At 41.2% G+C, this 20,665-nt stretch overlaps 2 pseudogenes; one reads left to right on the top strand and one right to left on the bottom strand.

The window, feature by feature from the left end:
* The window catches only part of LOC102399874, an 83,471-nt pseudogene extending 63,652 nt beyond the window's left edge, over nucleotides 1–19,819 (top strand).
* Nucleotides 11,625–11,716, bottom strand: LOC112586289 (annotated as a pseudogene).
* Nucleotides 19,820–20,665: the final 846 nt, after the last annotated feature.

The raw sequence follows: 20,665 nt of genomic DNA, 5'->3' as shown, positions 1-20,665 counted from the left end.
GGAGCAGAGGACCCTCCACATGGCTCAGGAATCTCCTGTAGATGATTGAGTCCCATACAAGACACCGCAGAGGCACCAACAGCAGTTAGGCAAACAGTTCCTCAAATATGCCTGCACCTCCAAGTGCCACACGAGTTGTATCTTCATACCAGGAGCACTTTCCAAATGCTCCATCTCTCGTCTCCTTTGAACATTCCTGCTGTACCCTACATCCCACTAAGCGCACAGGGGCAGGTCCACGCATGTGCACACATGTCTGTCTTTTGGCTGACTCCCTATTTACACCTTTATTTCTCAGCATTGGCATCCCTATCCCTGATGTCCAGGAGGGTTAGCTGTGGCTTCTAGAACCCTATGCTGAAACCAGCATGGCGCTCACTGCTCTACAGTGGCATTGCCTTGCTTTTCTCACCCACTGGACTGCGGTACACAAACTGAGGACAGAGATGGGCATGGCCATGGTTCCCTAGGCTCCCACCTGGCACACTAATGTAGCTGGACTCCTCTTCCAGTCACTTCAGCACAGCTCCTTCACCACCATGCCCAACATAACTCCCCTAGGTGCTTTAAGACCTAATGCCCAGCATGCAAAGTGGTCTCAGGAATCCTAGACTGGGAAGCAAAGAGGAGCTGCAGGCAGTAGACAGAATGAGGAATGATGGGCCCAGGCTATGGTAACAGAGAGACTGCAAAACTGCTGTATAATTTCAATCTACCCCACTTTCCGCAGTCCTCCCCTTTATTTCACATTTCCTGCAATGTTATTTCCCAAAGCCTGGGCAGAGGTGAGTGTGTAAAATCTGTTTACCAACTTGGACACTTTTGCTCTTCATACCATCTTGAGTGTAAATCTGTAGCTTCCCTCTTCTTGGCAATAAGTTGGCAACCCATTCTTGTCAAAACTGTGGAGATCATGCCCTTATTAGTAAGGAAATCAGAACAACTTCTGTTTATTGAGTGCTTACTCTAAGTCATGTCCTATGCTAAATTTTACATACATTATTTCACTTATTCCTCACAAAAAATATTTGAGATGAACATTATTGTCCCAATTTTGTGGATAAAGAAATTTTAATGGAGTTTGAGTAACATGCCCAAGGTTACACATTTACAAAGTATTCCAGTCAGAATGTGAAACAAGCCTTTCTGTCCTGTCCAAAGTGTACTGCCAAGAATTACAGATATAAGGGACTCACTAGAGATCACTCAACAAAAGTTCGGTTGGAAAAGACCCCAATTTCAAATTAAATGCTGAACTCTGATGGTAAGTGACTTATCTAAAAGACCAAGGGTCAGTTTGAACTACTGATAAGTAGGCAGCATTTAAGAGACTTCGATTACAGAGGTAGCAATCACAGACCTCAGAAGTATGTTGGAAGATGACCCCAATTAACACCACTGGGCATACTCGGTTTAGATGTAATATCATGTAACTGGTACAACATCCTTAAAGTTCCAGGTTCTGTTTTCCAGGGTCATTGATGACAGTTTTGTTTTCAGAATAAACAGGTAGAGTGGGATAAAGATTCCCAGTGGATAGTTAGTCTTTAGCAGTGTCTATGACCACATTTTAAGCCCTAGAAATAAACACAGAACACTTGCCAAAAGGCCTGTCCATCATGTCATTTTAGACAAAGATAAACCCAATTAAGTGTAACCAACAATGTGAAGAAATTTGTTGAGTATAGGAGAATTCCTCATCATAAAAAAAAAAAAGCAGCAAGACAAATTTACTTTTCTAGGGGGGTTAAGAGTACCTGAAGGTAATGGGATTAACTCTGACATCTGTGCTTAGATTTGAACTCTTGGTGGAAGAAAAGCTTATAGCTTAATTTTGCAAGACCCAGCAAGGAAGCTTTGTTGGCCAGTAGGGAAATGGAATCTAAAAAAATTGGATTAGCACTCCTGATATAAGGACTTATGTGATCAAGAGGAGCATGCAATTATAAGCAGTTGTACTAGACAAGTCTTTTCCTGTGTGATGCTTCAATTTTAGAAAAGACCACAAGCTGGATAACCAAACCATGACTGATCTATCCCATCCAGCAAGTGAGCTGGTCCTGTACTGAGACAGCTTTGCACCTGGTAACTAGAAAGACTAAATCCTTCTTAAAGACAACCGTTTTGAGTTCTAATGTTCCTCTTTTTAGAAAAAGGAAAAAGTCAGCTCCTGGAAAAAGAAGGACTGCTCCTTCACTTGAAGTTCCTACCTCTACTTCACTACCCATTTTGGTCAGGAACCATCTTCCATTTTCCATCCCAAACTACCCATGAGCCAGTCTCCAGGGTGACACCCTTCCCAGTGGTCTCATAACCTCAGTCATATAACTCATGATCCAGTCATTTCTGAGCCTTCTTATATGAGAATGTGAAATGTAAACTCCTTGTCTTGTTTTTGTAGGTCAGTGTCTAGCATAGTGTCATATACGTGGCAAGTTCTCAAGAGAAGTTTCTTTAAATCAACTTTTCCCCAATAAATTTTTTTTAAAAAAGAAAGAAGGATTTCTTGAATGACTCCACAAATGAGTAAAAAAAAGTAAGTAAATGGTTAACCCTCAGGTCCTCTGAAGGCCTGTTCTGGGGAGATGTGCCTGGGTGATTTTTCAGAACATTTTCACTCATTCTGCATCCTTCAGAAGAATTGCTTAATGTTGTTGAGGTTCAATCTTCTTACTTATAAAATGAAAGCAAGGCTACTAATTTCATTAGGTTATTGTGAAGCTCAAAATAAGTAATTCATGCTGGGTGCCTATCCATAACCCAGACACTGTCCCTCCTTACTTTACGTTCAGTGTATCTTCTACTGAAAGAAGTTATCTAGTGTTGCACTGGGGCAGCAGTCATGCTGTAAGGGGGTAAAATGGTAACTTGGCCCTAATAGCTCAAGTGTTTGAATCTGATGTGTTTAGAGGATTTTTATCTGGTGGTGGGGATAGGGGAATGATGAGGACTATATCAGTTTCTCGATATAGCTTTCCTTACAACAGAAACCTTGTAAATTAGAGTACCTGGGGCATTCCTGGTGGCTCAGAGGGCAAAGCGTTTGTCTGCAATGTGGGAGACCCGGGTTTGATCCCTGGGTCGGGAAGAGCCGCTAGAGAAGGAAATGGCAACCCATTCCAGTATGCTTGCCTGGAGAATCCCAGGGATGGAGGAGCCTGGTAGACTACAGTCCACAGGTCACAAAGAGTCAGACACGACTGAGCAACTTCACTAAGAAGAGTGCTCAAATTTCTACTTCCCAAAACATTAAAGAATAAATATCACAAGGAATCTCCTTGGCTCACAACATCTAAAATGCATGGATAAAATATGTAAAAATGGTTATCTGAGCTGTCAGGAAAATGATGGAAATCATCAGAGGTTAAAAATGCAAGAAAGCACAAATCTTCAGAGGTAACCAACCATCCTGAAGGATTGGGTCCCTGTGATCATTAACTTATCACTGGTGGCCTAGAGTCTTTATTTTAATTGGCATCAAGCAGGGTTGGGAATACAATGCCTAGAAATTGAACCAGATGAAGACAGAAAAAGATCCATCTTAAGTAGTTTAGGACACAAAAGTTGACATTTTCTTTTCCCCCAAGGTATTTTATTTTATTTTATTTTTAATTTATTTTATTTTATTTTTAAACTTTACAATATTGTATTAGTTTTGCCAAATATCGGAATGAATCCGCCACAGGTATACATGTGTTCCCCATCCTGAACCCTCCTCCCTCCTCCCTCCCCATACCATCCCTCTGGGTTGTCCCAGTGCACCAGCCCCAAGCATCCAGTATCGTGCATCGAACCTGGACTGGTGACTCGTTTCATACATGATATTATACATGTTTCAATGCCATTCTCCCAAATCTTCCCACCCTCTCCCTCTCCAGCAGAGTCCATAAGACTGTTCTATACATCAGTGTCTCTTTTGCTGTCTCATACACAGGGTTATTGTTACCATCTTTCTAAATTCCATATATGTGCGTTAGTATACTGTATTGGTGTTTTTCTTTCTGGCTTACTTAACTCTATATAATAGGCTCCAGTTTCATCCACCTCATTAGAACTGATTCAAATGTATTCTTTTTAATGGCTGAGTAATATTCCATTGTGTATATGTACCATAGCTTTCTTATCCATTCATCTGCTGATGGACATCTAGGTTGCTTCCATGTCCTGGCTATTATAAACAGTGCTGCGATGAACATTGGGGTACACGTGTCTCTTTCCCTTCTGGTTTCCTCAGTGTGTATGCCCAGCAGTGGGATTGCTGGATCATAAGGCAGTTCTATTTCCAGGTTTTTAAGGAATCTCCACACTGTTCTCCATAGTGGCTGTACTAGTTTGCATTCCCAACAACAGTGTAAGAGGATTGCCTTTTCTCCACACCCTCTCCAGCATTTATTGCTTGTAGACTTTTGGATCGCAGCCATTCTGACTGGTGTGAAATGGTACCTCATAGTGGTTTTGATTTGCATTTCTCTGATAATGAGTGATGTTGAGCATCTTTTCATGTGTTTGTTAGCCATCTGTATGTCTTCTTTGGAGAAATGTCTATTTAGTTCTTTGGCCCATTTTTTGATTGGGTCATTTATTTTTCTGGAGTTGAGGTGCAGGAGTTGCTTATATATTTTTGAGATTAGAAGTTGACATTTTTAATGCAAATGTAAACCAAAGGAAGAAAACCTAACCACAAAAGAAAACAATAAAGAAATGTTCTTATCTCAAGCTCACGCCACTGGATAGAGTCTATCTTGAAAACTGCTGTTCACAAGTGGTCTTCATGATGGTTTAGAGCCAGAAACTAGAATTGTGATCCCACAATATTCAGCTTTGGAATTTAACTTAAAGTGATTCAAGATTCATAACAAGTTCCTGGATAAATATTCTTAAATCAAGACCTCAAATAGTTTCCTCAAGTAATTACAAACTAACTGAAATATAAAAATTATAAAAACACAAGAGGAATAAATTTTTTAAGTAAAAAAAAACTGCAAGAGGAAACAAGTCATTGGAATGAGAATAAGTAACAAGAACAAGATCAATAACAAATGACAAGATTATAGCTACAAGACTAGATGATATTGGAATTCTAAATTAAGAAATATAAAATAAGTAGACTGATTCTCTTAATAAAGAAATGAGAATATTTGAAGTATAACAAGATATCCGAAATTACAGAATTTGACCAAGTGGATCTTACAAAAGAATCAAATAAAACTCCTGGGTGAAAAGAAACACACATAGTAAATGAAACTAGAAAAACTAAGCAGATGTACACCATTAGATACAATGGAAAAGAGTATTAATGAACTGGAAGAGAGAACTGAAGAGCTACTCAGTATTCAGCAGAGAGGAAAAGAGATTGAAAAAATAAAACAGAAGTTAAAAGACATTGAGAAGAGATGGTAGCTGTGGATGTCTAAATCATGCTGATGCCCATGGTGTGGTAGTTAGTGGTGGTGGGATTTCATTGAGAGGGTCCTGATCAGATGGGCCAGTGGGTTGTCATTATAACTCAGAGACAACAGATTGAGAAATACACAAACCACTATACAAGTTGCTCTGAATGTTCCTGAAACATAAGTAACATGTTTGGAAAATGAACTCAGAGTGGTCTCTGGAAACTCTGGATTGTCATATGCACCATTCGTCTCTGGATTAATGTTGGAATTTGATATGAAAATAAGAATAATGGAACAGCTCATTCTCTGGAACATTCAAACTTCAAGGTCACCAAAAAGAAAATGAAAAAAAGGCTGCTCATTTCAAAGCCTATACCTCCAGAAAGCAGATGATATATTATGCCAAAGAATTCTCTAAAGATTTGTCAAGATCCGTAGAAATTCTTGCTGATGTAACACAAAACAGTACATTGGGGAAGCAGAGACTGAATATGAGCACAGAGTAATCCTTGGAGAGATGCATGAAGTGATATGCAATTTACAAAGAGTTGTTTTTTATTATCTTCATGCCACAGCATATCAAAATTCTGCACTTGGATGGATAATTTGGGGACCAACTGAAAATATCAAATCTGTAAATTATTAAGACCTTGTGTATACAAACACACATTATAAGGGTACAAGAATAGTTCTCACTATGACTGGAGGAATCTCCTATGATGGAAAGCTTAAGTTAGAAAAGTTTCATTTTGGTGACTTTTTGTGCCCACACAAAGGAAAAAGAACAGCTCTGCCTCCCTGTTAATTCACAGGAAGTGAGACTTATTTGATGGATGACAAGCTGCCTTTGATACACCTTGCAAGAGATGTTGAAGTTGTTGGTTACAAACATCAAAGGTACAATCTCTCTTACAGTTGCAAACATACTCATGGGCAACTCGGATTGTCATTTCAGAGAGTTGAATTTATCTAGTAAGCCAGCCCATCTCATCTGTCATGACAACCTCTGCCATAGCTTCTAGTCTTTCCATGCTTCTCACACAGATACAGGGTTGTGGGGAATCTGTATGAATTGTCAATCTGACGTTGTTGCAGACATGCTACATATCATTCAAACAGAATAGATGTGACTCTGTATAAGTCTCACTGAAAGTAAAGTCGCACAAAAATTCTTCTAAAACATATTTTTGTAGCTCTATGGTTCAACTCCATGAAGATACTGGTAGGCAAATATTATATTATAAAAGAATTCCCAGTATCCCTGAGCTTGGAAGCAGGAACTGATGCTGTAGATATTGAGACAATTCAAAAGTGCGTACCAAATATAATTTTATAGGGGTTCAGTTACTGCTGCTATGGGTTCTGTTGAGTAAGATTTTAACTTGATTAGTAGTACCATGTTAATTTTGTGATTAAAATGCTCTCAGTCAAAATATTTTGAACATACTTATTAATAAAACTGATAGCTAAAAGTTTAAAACAAATAAAGAAGATGTGATACATATATAGGCTTATGAAACACTACTCAGCTGTAAAAAAAATTTTTTTTTGCCATTTTCAGCAACATGGATGGACTTGGAACACACATTGCACCAATGTCAGTCTCCTAGTTTTGACCTTACTCCATAGTTATGTAAGATGTAATCATTGTGGGAACCTGAGTGAAGGGTACATAGAACCTCTCTACTATTTTTTGCAACTACCTATGAGTTTATAATTTTTCAAAATAACAACCTATTTTTTAGCCAAGCCCTTATTTTGCCAAGTTTTTGGCAGCCAGGATGAACAAAACAGGGCTTTATACCATACTTCCCTGCAGTAACTTTATAATCCTTTTGGGCGAATAGGTAAGATGAAAATATATTAAAGATAGAAATAACAGGAAAATGGTTGTAGTCATATGAGTAATGCTAGGGTTACAAAGTCCAACAATTTCAAGACTTTAGTACTGAGTCTTTGAAATAACAATGCAAAGTGCCAACTGTTGAGAAATCAGCCTTGTTTCAGTGTCAAATTCATGCAGTTAAGGTGGACAGTACAGTAGGGTATCTCCAATATTAGACCAAGAGGACTTGCCCCAGAACAGCCCTCAGTTTTCTGTTTGGAAAATCATCTAAAATAGATCTTGCCACATACATCATTGATGTGCTAAGTGGCACGCCTTTTCCATAACTGAGCACCACTTGCCCACCCAGGCCACATGCCAACCTGAGTAATAGGGTGGAACCCTGGGCACAGGTCCTGGTTACTAGGCCAGCTGCCCATGTTCTGGGAGGACCTCCAGGGGCACACAGATTATGCGGACCCTCCCTGACATAGAGCAATCCATCACTTCTTGAGTGACCCTTCTCCTCTTGTATTAGTGAGACCCACCTTACCAAGGTCTGCTTTCCTTGGCACTGAGCCATTAGAGATTGTTGTTCTTTGTTCACCCATTTCTTTTCTTAAGAAATGGAAAGCAATTTGTTATGTAATATTCTGTGCCTACAATGGGATATGTATTATATATAAAGGCACTGGCCAACAGAGGATTCCTAACATTAATGATATAATTGACTCTGGCTGTGTCCTTGTCCCCAATTTTTCCCACCTTCCTGCCTGTTCCACAAACATAACCAGTTTCCTGAATTTTGTGTTTATCATCTCTTGCTTTTTAAAAATAGTAGACTACAAGGTAGGTATCCCCAAACAATCGTGCTTGGCTTTCTTTGTGTTTTGCTATGAATAATATAGATTGTGCTCCTTTCTATTGATAGTATTATACATATACACAAGAGTTTCCACACTTAGGCCATAGAAATGTAATCTTTACTTATTTTAGATAGTGTCAAGTTGTTTTCCTAAGAAATTGTACTATTTTATAGCTCAACAGTACTAACTAAGATTCAGTTTTTCCACACCTTCACCAACACTTTGTATTACCAGATTTTATCATTTTTTGGTTAATCTAGTGGGTGTAAAATGACATCTCATTATGATTTTAATTTGCATTTCTCTGATTACTAATTTCTTTTTTGCTCACCTAGTGGATGAACCCAGGTGGCAATAGTGGTAAAGAACCTATGTGCTAATGTAGGAGACATAAGGGAGATGGGTTCAATCCCTAGATCAGGAAGATCCCCTGGAGAAGGAAATGGCAACCCACTCCAGTGTTCTTGCCTGGAGAATCTCATGGACAGAGGAGCCTGGCTGGCTACAGTCCACAGGTCACACAGAGTCAGACATAACTGAACGATTTAGCATGCACGCATGTACAGTGGATGTAAAATGATATCTCATTATGATTTTAATTTGCATTTCCCTGATTACTAAGGAAGTTAAGAATCTTTTGGAAATTCCCTGGTGGCTTAATGATTAGGATTCTGCATTTTTACTGCTGAGGGCCCAGGTCCCATCCCTGGTCAGAGAAATAAGATTCCCACAAGCCTCTAGGTGCAACCAAAAACAAAAAAACAGAATCTTTTAATATCTTGAATAGTTATCTATATTTCTTTTTGTTAATTACTTTATCAAGTTTTTTTGGATTTCAATAGGTTGCAGCCATTCTTTATATACTCTTCATCCTAGTTCTTTGTCAGATCTGATTTCAGGATTTTCTTCCAAGTTTGTGGCTTATCTTTTTACTCTCTTTATGATATTTTCAGCAAGCAGAAGTTATTAATTTTAGTGAAGTGAAATTGATTCATTTTTTTCCTTTTTGGTTTGCTCTCTTTGTATCTTTCAATTCCATAGAGAAAGAGGAATTCACTGTGAAAGGGAAAACTTTAAATCTTTTAGAAGAAAATACAGGAGAACACTTTTATAACCTTTGGGTACAGAAGGATTTCTTAAACGAGACCCCAAAACTGTTAATCATAAACCACTGCTATGTTAACAAACATTTTTAGAGATTGTTAGGATAAGTCAGGAGGATAAGTTGAGCTCTAGCTGCTGTTCTTTTAATTATTTTCTCTGGAGGAATACACTGCTTTGAGCTGCCACTGAAGGGGCAGTTTCAGAACAATAGGCTGTCAGCCCAGCCAGGGCCACTGCCTCTGTCCTAATTCCCATCCTTCTGCCCCCACGGCCACCACCTTCCCAGAAGGGAGGCACAGGGACCCACAGCAGTTTCTTCACCTTTAATTCTTCTTTGTTACCAGTGCTGATGGGGGTCTGTTTCCGCTAATCTTAACTGTGGCAAAATGCTCCAGGATGTCTATTCTTCTGGTTACATATGGAATTTCCTGGATTTCAGTTGATTGCTTGGGATGGGGGCTGATTAGATGCAGCTATTTCCAGGCATCCTTGCCTTTTCTTTCCTGAAAAACCATTGTGTTAGCAACATATTTTTAGGTGGGGCTACATTATTCACATACATTTTCTTTTCTTTTTCATCATACAATTTCAAACTAAATCCCCCCCAACACACACACACAAAATGCCAGCATCGAGTGCTACTTTCAACAGTCCTGTTCTTTGTAATACTATTTGGGTAATCCTTATAATATTTTTAACATTTTATCATTTTAAAGCCCATTTTTTTCCCTCTCCAATCTCATGACGCTTCCCTCCCCTTCCCACTCCTTTCTTATATGCCTATTTATGGATCATTATCCCCTTTTCCATCAACATCCTCTCAACTTAGTCCTTGGAGGGGATTCGGTTGATGTGAGGCTCTCTCATGATGAATAGGATTTTTTTCACTCTTTGTAAAGTGCTGGCTTCCACTAAAGGCAGCTAATTTCTTTGTAGCTACTTGGACTAAGTAGGTTAGGTTACCAGTACTGCTGCTTATCTCATTCTAAAGTCAATGATCCAATTCACATGATCACCACCTATAAATGTGGGGAAACTATTACATAGAAGCCCTAGTAATTGATTAGTAGGTATTTCCTGAAATGAATCATTTACAAGACAATGCTTTGATTCCCAGAGTATTTCTGAGGCAATTAAGACCTCGTCAGTTGCTTATTTTTTGACTGTTGGATGATGGTCATTTTTTTCCTGGTGTAATATGTGAAATGGAGACTCATTTTCTCAGTGTTCCAGCCGCTGGCTCTTTCTCATTTCTTTGTCCTGTGTTTCTATCTGAAATCTTCTCAGGTACATGCTTGTGAAACTGTTGATCCTGAGTTTCCATCTGTCTTGGTTTGGATTGCACTGAAACGTCATGGGTTGTTTTGATCATTGAAGAAAATCGTAGTCAAGATCTGCATCCTTCTTTCTGCCTTGCCTTCCCAGGTTCAGCCAGTCATGTCATAGGGAAAGTGAAGGGGATTTGTGGGTAGAGGACAGAGTGCCCTGTCTCTGTTCCTGAGATCTGGATACTCTTGGGGTATGCCCACAGAGAATGGCTGCTCTGAATCTTGCAAGGCTGCTTGAGGCTGGAATTCTTGATTTTCTATGCCTACGGCATTTATGACTTTGTGTGCCCCAGGCACTAAATTGCAGACTGTTCCTTAAAATCTGTGGGACAGGAAGTCAGATAATAATTTCTGTCTTACACCAAGCACTTTCTGTGAACAAGGTTTTCATGCTGTGAGCTTGACTTACAGCGTCTTATTTAATCTTAGAAACACTGTGTGTCCTAGATGTGATCACCCACATAAGAAACCCAAGGCTGGGAGAGGTTGGGTGTATTTTCCAGGTCATTCAACTAAAGAGTGAAGAAATTCAATTCAAACATAGATTTACCTAACTTCATAAGGTGCTTTTAACCACTACCCTGTCCTGCCTCCCTCTTAGAGAAAATAAATGATAGGCCAGAAACACATGAAGGGGCATAAAAGTAGCTCAGTCGTGTCTGACTCTGTGACCCATGGGCTATACAGTCTATGGAATTCTCTAGGCCAGAATACTGGAGTGGGTAGCCTTTCCTTTCTACAAGGGATCTTCCCAACCCAGGGATCGAATCCAGGTCTTCTGCATTGCAGGCAGAATCTTTTACCAGCTGAGCCACAACGGAAGCCCAAGAATACTGGAGTGGGTAGCCTATTCCTTCTCCAGTGGATCTTCCCAACCCAGGAACCAAACCAGGGTCTCATGCATTGCAGGCGGATTCTTTACCAGCTGAGCTAATACATGAAATAATACCAGAAATACATGGTACTAACTAAAAGGAAGTTACAGAAAGGTGAATTCATGGTAAGCTGGAATAGTTAAGGGTTATAGAGCAGAAGGAAGGGGTCCATAGAGAGCCTCTGATCCCATGTTTCTCAAACTCTTCTAAGTTGTTAAAAAAAGTAACATTAAAAAAATATGGAATGTTTTGTGAGTTTCTACAGGGGCCATGCTAATTTTCTTTGATTCTTTCCAATTTTAGTATACGTACTATCAGTGAGTACTCTTACAGTTTTTAACTTACAACCCACAACATGACATGTATTTTACATTCAGTTCAGTTCAGTTGCTCAGTCATGTCTGACTCTTGGTGATCCCATGCACTGCAGCACACCAGGCTTCCCTGTCCATCACCAACTCCTGGAGCTTACTCAAACTCATGCGCATAGAGTCGGTGATGCCATCCAACCATCTCATCCTCTGTCATTCCCTTCTCCTCGTGCCTTCAATTTTTCCCAGCATCAGGGTCTTTATGACCCAGTAAATGCATATATTTATAACTGAAACAAAATTTTACTTCAATACTGGCCCCAATTCTATGCATTGCACCCCACTTTTCTTTGTTTTACATCTTTTTAAAGAATTTTTTAAATGTGGACCATTTTAAAAGTCTTCATTGGATTTGTTCTATTTTATGTTTTTAATTTTTTGGCCCCAATGTATGTGGGATTTTAGTTCCTTGACCAGAGATGGAACCTACACCCCATGCATTGAAAGGCAAAGTCTCAACCACTGGACTGCCAGGGAAGTCCCTATATCATTCTTGAAAAATAATTCTGGTCCTAAATAGATTCTATGACCTACAAATCCTGATCTAAAAACTTCAACAGATGGGAGACATCAAAGCCTGGATATGCATTGAGTCCTCAGCATAGAGTCTTGCAAATATTAAAGCCGAATGTCTTTATCTCTTTATGTGACCCAGCACACTCGTGTAGCACCTCAGTGGCAGACCTGGGATAGAAGCCAGATTTCCTGATTCCCAGTCCAGGCTTTTTGAGTCAAGGAAAGCTTGTCAAAAGGGAGAGACTCTCCCGTGGCAGCGTTTCTTCACAGGCACAGGGAAAAGTGGGAGGAAACGGCAGTAATGGGACACTGACTCAGCCCCCACAATGGCCCTAGCCCAAGGTAACAGAGTGTTCAAACAGAATTCATTCCAGAGCCCGCACTCCTTCTGTGGTTGTCTCTCTTGTTTGCTCAGTAAAATGACCTGGGAGCCCTTCAGCAATACCGATGCCCAGGTGATACTCGGATCAATTAAATGCAATTATTTAGGGACAGAGATTGCCTTAAACCTTCCCCAGGTGATTCTACTAGAGAGCTACCGTCTCAGTGCAGTGTAGAAGGGATCCTTTAAAACCCTTCCTGTTTATCCTTCAAGCCTCAACACAAATGCCCCTCTCCCAGGCCCACAGAGTCCTGGCTCAAATTCACAATCAAAGTGACTGTCTTTCCTTTACTGTATTCATCCAGCTCTCACAGATCCTTTCATCCAGTTTGTCTCCCTTGCAACATGGTGCCCGGATTGAGTCCCAAGCTTATGCCTTACTCATCTTTGTATCTAAGTGTGTAATAAAAATTTACAGAATGCCCTTTGCTCAGATGACTCTTCTTCCCCAAACCATCCAAACTTTGGAAATCTTCTCTGATCCAGCTCCAACTCCTACTGAAGGTGATGAACACTCTCCCCAGGATCCGTTCTACCAAGGACAAAAAGGGCACTCATGTGAGGAACGGCAAAATCCTGACCAGTGAAAACAACAGTCATCAAATGCAGTGAGACTGAGGCATCCCTCCCCGAATGGCTGGGCTTCCTCTCCCACACATTCCCCGCCAGTCATCTCCTCCAGGTTTTCAGATTTCTGACAAGGCAGTGTAGCCCAGTGGCAAGAACCCTGGACAGGAAGTGGGGAAGAACGGCCTTCCTGTCCTGATCGTGACCGTTAGCGTATCCTGCTGTAGGGCCTCACTTTTCCGTTTTATTAGCTAGGAATGACAGTGTTCCAAACTCAATTGTCACCCTGTGCCCCTTTCCCCTTGGGGATTATATAAGAACGCTTATATATGAAAACAAGCTTTGTTCAGGTCCTTGAGCTTTTCTGAGGACTGTGTTGTATAAATATGAGATACCTTTTGTTATTGTTTGTAGCCCAGGGGATTTGCGGAAAGAAGTTGAGAGCCAGCGATGCTCATTTTTATAGGCAGAAAATAGCTGCTGGAAAAACAATCTGGGGGCAGAGCACAGTGTTCTTATCGAGCAGACAGAATTATCTTTCCCAGGCAGCCACGAACACAAAACACCTGGTGTACACGTTTCCTGCCCCTTCACATATTTTGAAAGAAAGAGACCTTTACCCTGATCTGTCAAGCAGTGATCTTCATGAACTTCTGTCCACAGACCGCGACAGTTATCTTGGCCTGCCGCTGTGGAGTTAAATGGTAAACATAGCTGATCATCACTCGTAGGGCATCTTCTCCACATGTCACTCAGATCTTATCAGGTCCACACATGCATTTCTTCTTCCTAAAAATACAGGCCCTGGATGGGCTAAGAGTCAGGGGCATCCTGACATATCCACCAAACACTGAGTTGGGTGCTGTTGAGAAGATGGGAAACTTGAAGACTTGATCCTGACCCAGCCATAGATTAAAATCTTTGTAGAGAAAACAAGATAAATCCACTAAAAACATTTAGAGAACCGTACAAATCTACTTATAAGATTCACTCCCTACGTTAAAGACTCAGATGTTTAAGACAGTAGAAATCAGTGTGGGAAAGCTCCATGGAGGATGGGGATGCAGTATACACAGAAGGTACTTGATGGTATCAGTTAAATGAATGAAGGAAAATGGAAACGGGATTTGAAGGACAAAAAGCATTTGAAATGATTCAAATGTTGTAGCGTTTAATATTGTCCTGGAGGTCTCTGAAATGGTGGTGCTGTGTACTAAGTCGCTTCAGTAGTGTCTGACTCTTTGCAAGCCAGTGGACTGTAACCTGCCAGACTCCTCTGTCCATGGGATTCTCCAGGCAAGAATACTGCAATGGGTTACCATGCTCTCCTCCAGGGGATCTTCCTGACCCAGGGATCTAACCTGCGTCTCTTACATTTCCTACAATGGCAGACAGGTTCTTTACCACAAGCATCACCTGGGAAGTCCTTGAAATGATGGAGGAAGGAGAAAATAGCTGTGTTGGGAAAGCCAGAGCTTAAGGATTGACTTTGGAGGGAAGCAGACTGACCTGGGTATGCCACTCACCAACTGTGTGATTCTGAGCAAGTCAGGGAAGTACTCTAAGCTCTACTTCCCTGGTCCATTATAAGTCAGCACTCACAATACCTCAATCATAATTTTGGAGAAGAATTAAATGAGATTAGTGAAGGCAAAGTTCTTAGCCCAATGCCAGCCATATAGTAACTATTCAGTGTTTATATATTATTATTGTTTCTATTAGTACTAGCAAAAATATAAACCAAGGCAGGAATTGCTCAGTCTGAAAATAGGTTTTCTCCATAATAAAATAATTAAAATACTTGATATTAAGTCATATTTATGTATAATAAATTTGAGCAGCCAGAACCTGCCCATTGCATCATTGTGAGGGAAAGAAAATGTCTATTTATACCTCTCTCAAGCTCTGATTTCCTGCTTCTTTCCCCATCCCTACTACTCCTGTATCCCCATGGTCCCACTGAGCACCCACAATCTCTCCTCTTTGCCCTCTCATCCCCCGAGTCCCCACCTTCTTCCCCAACCTGGTGAGAGACTGGTGAGTCCTAAGGATGGATCTACAACTGTAACCTTTCAGGCAATGATGACAGACTAAGGGGTCTGGGGACCGAGATTCTCTTCAATACTTTTTGATCCTATCAAGTCATATATGGATAGCTAATCACCTCGAACACAAGAAGCTCTGAGCAGGAGAATTTCAAGTTCCTTTATAGATCAAATTTTCAAGAGTGAGAACTTAAGAATTCTTTCAGGCAGAGACATAGATTGGACCACCCGTGTCATAGCTAAGCCATGATGTCACAGATCATTAGGGCTGTTGGTAGCTGCACACAAGGGCCTGATGCAGGCCTCTGCTTGTCAAGCTGTGATCTCTCACACCTCTCCCTGCCCAACGGTTGACAGTCATGCTCCTACTGGAATGGTCTTGGCCTCACTCCTAGGTTCACAGGTCTGTCTTGACTTCAAATTATTCCGTCGATGAGTCGTGTCCAGCTCTTTGTGACCCTATGGGCTGCAGCATGCCAGGTTTCCCTGTCCTTCACTATCTCCCGGAGCTTGCTCAAACTCACGTCCACTGTGTTGGTGATGCCATTCAACCATCTCATCCCGAACTTCTTAGCCTATCAGATAATGGTCTTTACATTCATCCCTTCCTTATTCTCTGCCTTCTCCTTAACTCCTGCCATGATAAACTTCTCCCCAGTGCCCTGAAATACCATATCCTTTCAGGTCATTGTTCTTTGATCTGAACACCTTCCCTAACCTTCACCTGGTCAACCCTTGCTCACTCTACCAAAAGCAGCTTCAGTATCATTTCCAAAGTAAAAACTATCATCTCTTCTCCAGCCTTTGGACTCTACAGTTCTTTGTTCTGTGTTGTTTAGACTCCAAAAGTTTGATATATAGTAATATGTTCAAGAACTATTTCTTGAATGAGTTCAGACTTCAATAATAGCATTTATTATGATGTGTGGTAATTGTTCTACTTAACTTGGTTTCTTCATCAGGCCATGAGTTTCTCAAAAGGACGAGGTGAAGGGAAATTGTGTCCTTTATATTTGTATTCTAGGATCCTAGTAAGTGACTCATAAGGCTTTAAGTTGAATTCTGACAAATTTAAAATTTTCTAATATGTTTTTTGCAAAACTAATATTTTTTTCTTATTGTGAATTCTTTCTTTCATGATTAGGTTGCCCTTCTCTGTTAAATGTTGAGTTGAGGAAAGGGATAGGGAGATGTCTCCAAAATACAGCTCAGAACATGAACAGCAGGAAAGCAGGTGAACCTGTCTTAGGTTAGAGTCTCTGAAATTGGAGGCTGAGTCTCGTGCAAGTGCTCTCAGGGACACTTTGGAGGCAAAGTTAAGTGAGATGTGGATTCTGCTGTGGTCCAGCCTTAGCCCAATGCCATGGGAAGCTCTGGGACAAGGGACAAGGATGGCCTCACAGAATTATCCCACCCGGAGGCAAAGGAGCTGGGATTTTATACCCTTGAATTTGTAGTTGGGCTGCAACCACCCCTGGACACCTCTCAGGCATTTCTGGATAGAGGAGCTCCTGTGGACAAAGAGCAAGTCTTCAGGGGAGGATCAAGCTGCAAGCCATTGATCACCAGCTCACAGCAGCAGAGCGACAAGACAGCTGGCCTGGGAAAGGATCTGGGAAGCACAACGAAAGCTTCTGCCATACCCCTAAAACAAAAGATGATGGAAGGATTTACCCCTAGGATTATGCAAACCTTTATTTAAAGCCTATCTCCTCTTATTTCATTAACAAGTCTATCTGGACCAGTTGCTCACTTCTTAATAGATGAGAAATTGCAAGAGAGTAGAGAGTGCAGAGACTCTTAAAGGTAAGTGCACTTGTAGAACCCAAAAAGAAGCAGGAATTCCAAACAGCATAGCAGTCTGGAACTTTGTAGTATAGAGCCCTAGAGGGTTGTAAATTCAAGTCTAAAAATATTGAGATTTACAGCGATACCCTAAGTCAATGAGAAAGGTTAGCAAACTGCATTTTGCATCCTATGTTTAAAAACACAGGATGTGGAGAAGGAAATGGCAACCCACTCCAGTATTCTTGCCTGGAGAATCCCAAGGACAGAGGAGTCTAGAGGGCTGCCATCTATGGGGTCGCACAGAGTCGGACACGACTGAAGCGACTTAGCAGCAGCAGCAGCCTGGACCCAGGTGATCTGTTGGTTTGATGCCTTTTGTTTTTATTTCTGCTGTATTAAAACCAAGCAACACCAAATTAATGAGAAAAACGGAAGAATGAAAGGTGATTCAACTCTTCTTGATTTTTTTTTTTTTCCTTCACTCGCCAAGAGAAAATGATGGTTAGAGAACTTTTAATCTTACTTGACACCTTGCCTGGGTGTTAGTTATTCCTTTTTTTAAAAATATAAATTTATTTATTTTAATTGGAGGCTAATTACTTTACAATGTTGTATTGGTTTTGCCATATATTGACATGAATCCGCCACAGGTGTACATGTGTTCCCAGTCCTGAACCCGTTAGTTATTCTTAAATGCTCACTCTCCATGAGGAAGCCCCTAGGCCTTCCTCATCTTAGAAGGTAGCTTCAGCTGCCAGCCGAGTGCAAGGAAGCTGGTACAGCCATGACCTTCCTCCTCTGTGCACCCCCAGCCGAGACTGTTTCTGCAGGGCTTTCAGCTGGGGTGGGAGCCTGCTGCTCCCCGCACGCTTGCCTCCCCACTGTCCCCACATCTCCAAGTACTCTTGCCACCTATGGCTGATATGTCACAGAAGAAAGCGAGGCAGTGACTGGGACACAACTGGAAGACATGTGGCAAAGAAAGCAGAAAGGACTTGGACTACATGAGGTCAGAATTTTGCACCTGTTTGTACAACTTAGGTCTTGGTGGGAAAAGCAGAAAATTTAAAAAACAATGCTTCAAGAAGCTTAAAATACATACATAAATAAATAAAAACACAGGATGATGTGCCAAGTAGCTTTAAAATATTTTGTTCAAAATTTGGAAGCTTATAGAATGCAAATAATTACATAGTCATTTTATTTTTGCAGATTATCTCCTTTGCTGCCAGTCCTTCAATAAGTGAGGTGTCACTGAACTACGCCTCAGAAAAAAATCTGACCTCCCGGAGCCTGTTGAAACTCCTTGGAAAGTAGCATAACTTCAGACTTGTTTGAACGTTCTGATGGTTCTGATGCCACCTGGCACATGTGATTACATAATCAGAGCTGATAGAAACCTCCAATCACCACATACACACAGTCTGGCATACAGCGAGTTCTAGCCTGGCATCAGACATGGGGGGCTCAAGTTCCTCCACTGTCATTACATCTGTGTAATCCTAAACAAGTCATTTGTCTTCTCTGAATCTCAGTGTCTTTGTCTATAAAGGGGGCATAATCATATTTATCATATTAAGACTTGTTATGTCACATATTACACCAGTGTATTGTATGTACTATGTTATTTATTATATTAACAATATTTTTTCATCATGTCTCAACAGCCTGCTATGAAGCACAAATGAGATAATGAGAAATTTTTCATAAGGGGTGTGAAATAATTAAAATGAAAGAGTATTTGGAAAGGTAAACACTTTCATTCCTTTATTCTTTCTGATGCAATTTTTGACAGTTTACGTAAACCTATAAAACTGATGCAGTAGACATGAATGCCATCTCCCATCGATTTACTCTGCCCAAGTGCTCTACCGCCTGTCTTCCTAGGCTGCCCTCTTGGTGGCCAGCCTGTCCCCACATTTCTTGCTCTGGTTTCAGAATGAATGCCTTTGGAGAATGGGCTTTCTCAGGAAGAACATTGCACAATCAGAAAAGGCTGATCTGCCAAGTCTGTAACATTTTTTTTCCTGGAGCCTTTTCAGGAATGTGTCACAGAAGGTGGGGGAGATGGGCCATGGAACAGAGAGTACTAGGCACCAGCCACCAGGTAATAAAATGTCCGAGCATTCCTTTTCAGAATCTAATGAAGACATCAATCTTCATTAAGTCAAAGGGTCTGGGGTCCACAGCAGTGAGATTCACTAAAGCCGCTTCAAAAGGCGGGAGGAACAATGACCAAAATGCAGGCCAGAAAGCAGGAGGCAGTGAATTCTAGAACTCGATGACGTCTTTTTTCAACAAGGGTTGAATTTGCCAATAGCTATAGCAATTTTCACTAAATATGAGCTCAGTGTTATGCCGGAGCTGGCTTGCCCCAAGTCAAGAGAGCCAGTTTTTCAAGGCTCTTCCCAACCCCATGCTCAGTGATGTCATGTCGGTAGCTTGTCGCTGACCAAGGTGGCAGTATTTACACCATGGAAACCAGCAGATGCCATCAATAGGGTCCCTCACACCCCACCCAGAGAGCCAGCCTACCAGTACATCACTGCTTGTTTGTCTCCAAATGTCAACAAGATGTGTGGAATCCTGAAATAGCTTTCAGAAGAGCAGTGCTGTTCTTGAATTTCCGTGTGAACCACTGAGGGGAAAAGGTCTGTGTATATAAATATCAGAATTTTTTTGCTTTCGGATTCCGAATCACCTTCCTCATATAACCTCTCTTTTCCTTCAGGCTGAACATGGAGAATGGCTACTACTGAACTGAGAAAAACCTGAGTCACTGCAACATCCTTGGCATTGTCCGTTTGATTGTTTTTTCCCACAAGTGTTTCCCAGGCTTTAGCTTCTGCCGATACAGAGGACCCCCTACGGACAGCAATTATCCCTTGGGGAGTACACTCTCATTACCGGATCCTGCAGAAAAAGGAGGGGCAAGATGCTGCTCTCTGCTTGGAGGAAGTTTGTGAAACAGATTGGATCCAACTGAATGTGTCCAACCCTAGTGGTGTGCTGTGCTTAGTCACTCAGTTGTGTCTGACTCTTTATGACCCCACGAACTGTAGCCCACCAGGTTCCTCTGTCCATGGCAGTTCTCTGGGCAAGAATACTGGAGTGGCTTGCCATGCCCTCCTCCAGGGGATCTTCCCAACCCAGGGATTAAACCCAGGTCTCCCAAATTGCAGGCAGATTCTTTACCATCTGAGCCACCAGGGAAGCCCTAGAATACTGGAGTGGGTAGCCTATACCTTCTCCAGGGGAATTTCCCAACCCAGGAATCAACCAGGGTCTCCTGCATTGCAGGCGGATTCTTTACCAGCTGAGCTACCAGTAAAGCCTGGCCAACCTTAGTTGGAGAACATAATTTTCTTTTTCTTTTCTTTTTTTTTTTGGTCACATGACGTGGCTTGTAAAATCTAAGTTCCCAAACCAGAAACTGAACCCCAGCCCTCAGCAGTGAAAGTGCAGAGCCCTAACCACTGGACCATAGGGAATTCTCCCTTCTCTCTTTCCATACCAAACTGTAGGACTAATGCAGAATTAAGGGGAATAAAAATACAAACATGCACAATATCCACTTCCACAGACCTGTCTCTCTGACATCTTTG

This window comes from Bubalus bubalis, chromosome 7 (assembly GCF_019923935.1).
Source record: "Bubalus bubalis isolate 160015118507 breed Murrah chromosome 7, NDDB_SH_1, whole genome shotgun sequence".
Classification (NCBI taxonomy): Eukaryota; Metazoa; Chordata; class Mammalia; order Artiodactyla; family Bovidae; genus Bubalus; species Bubalus bubalis.
This window is presented reverse-complemented; position numbering and strand designations above follow the sequence as displayed.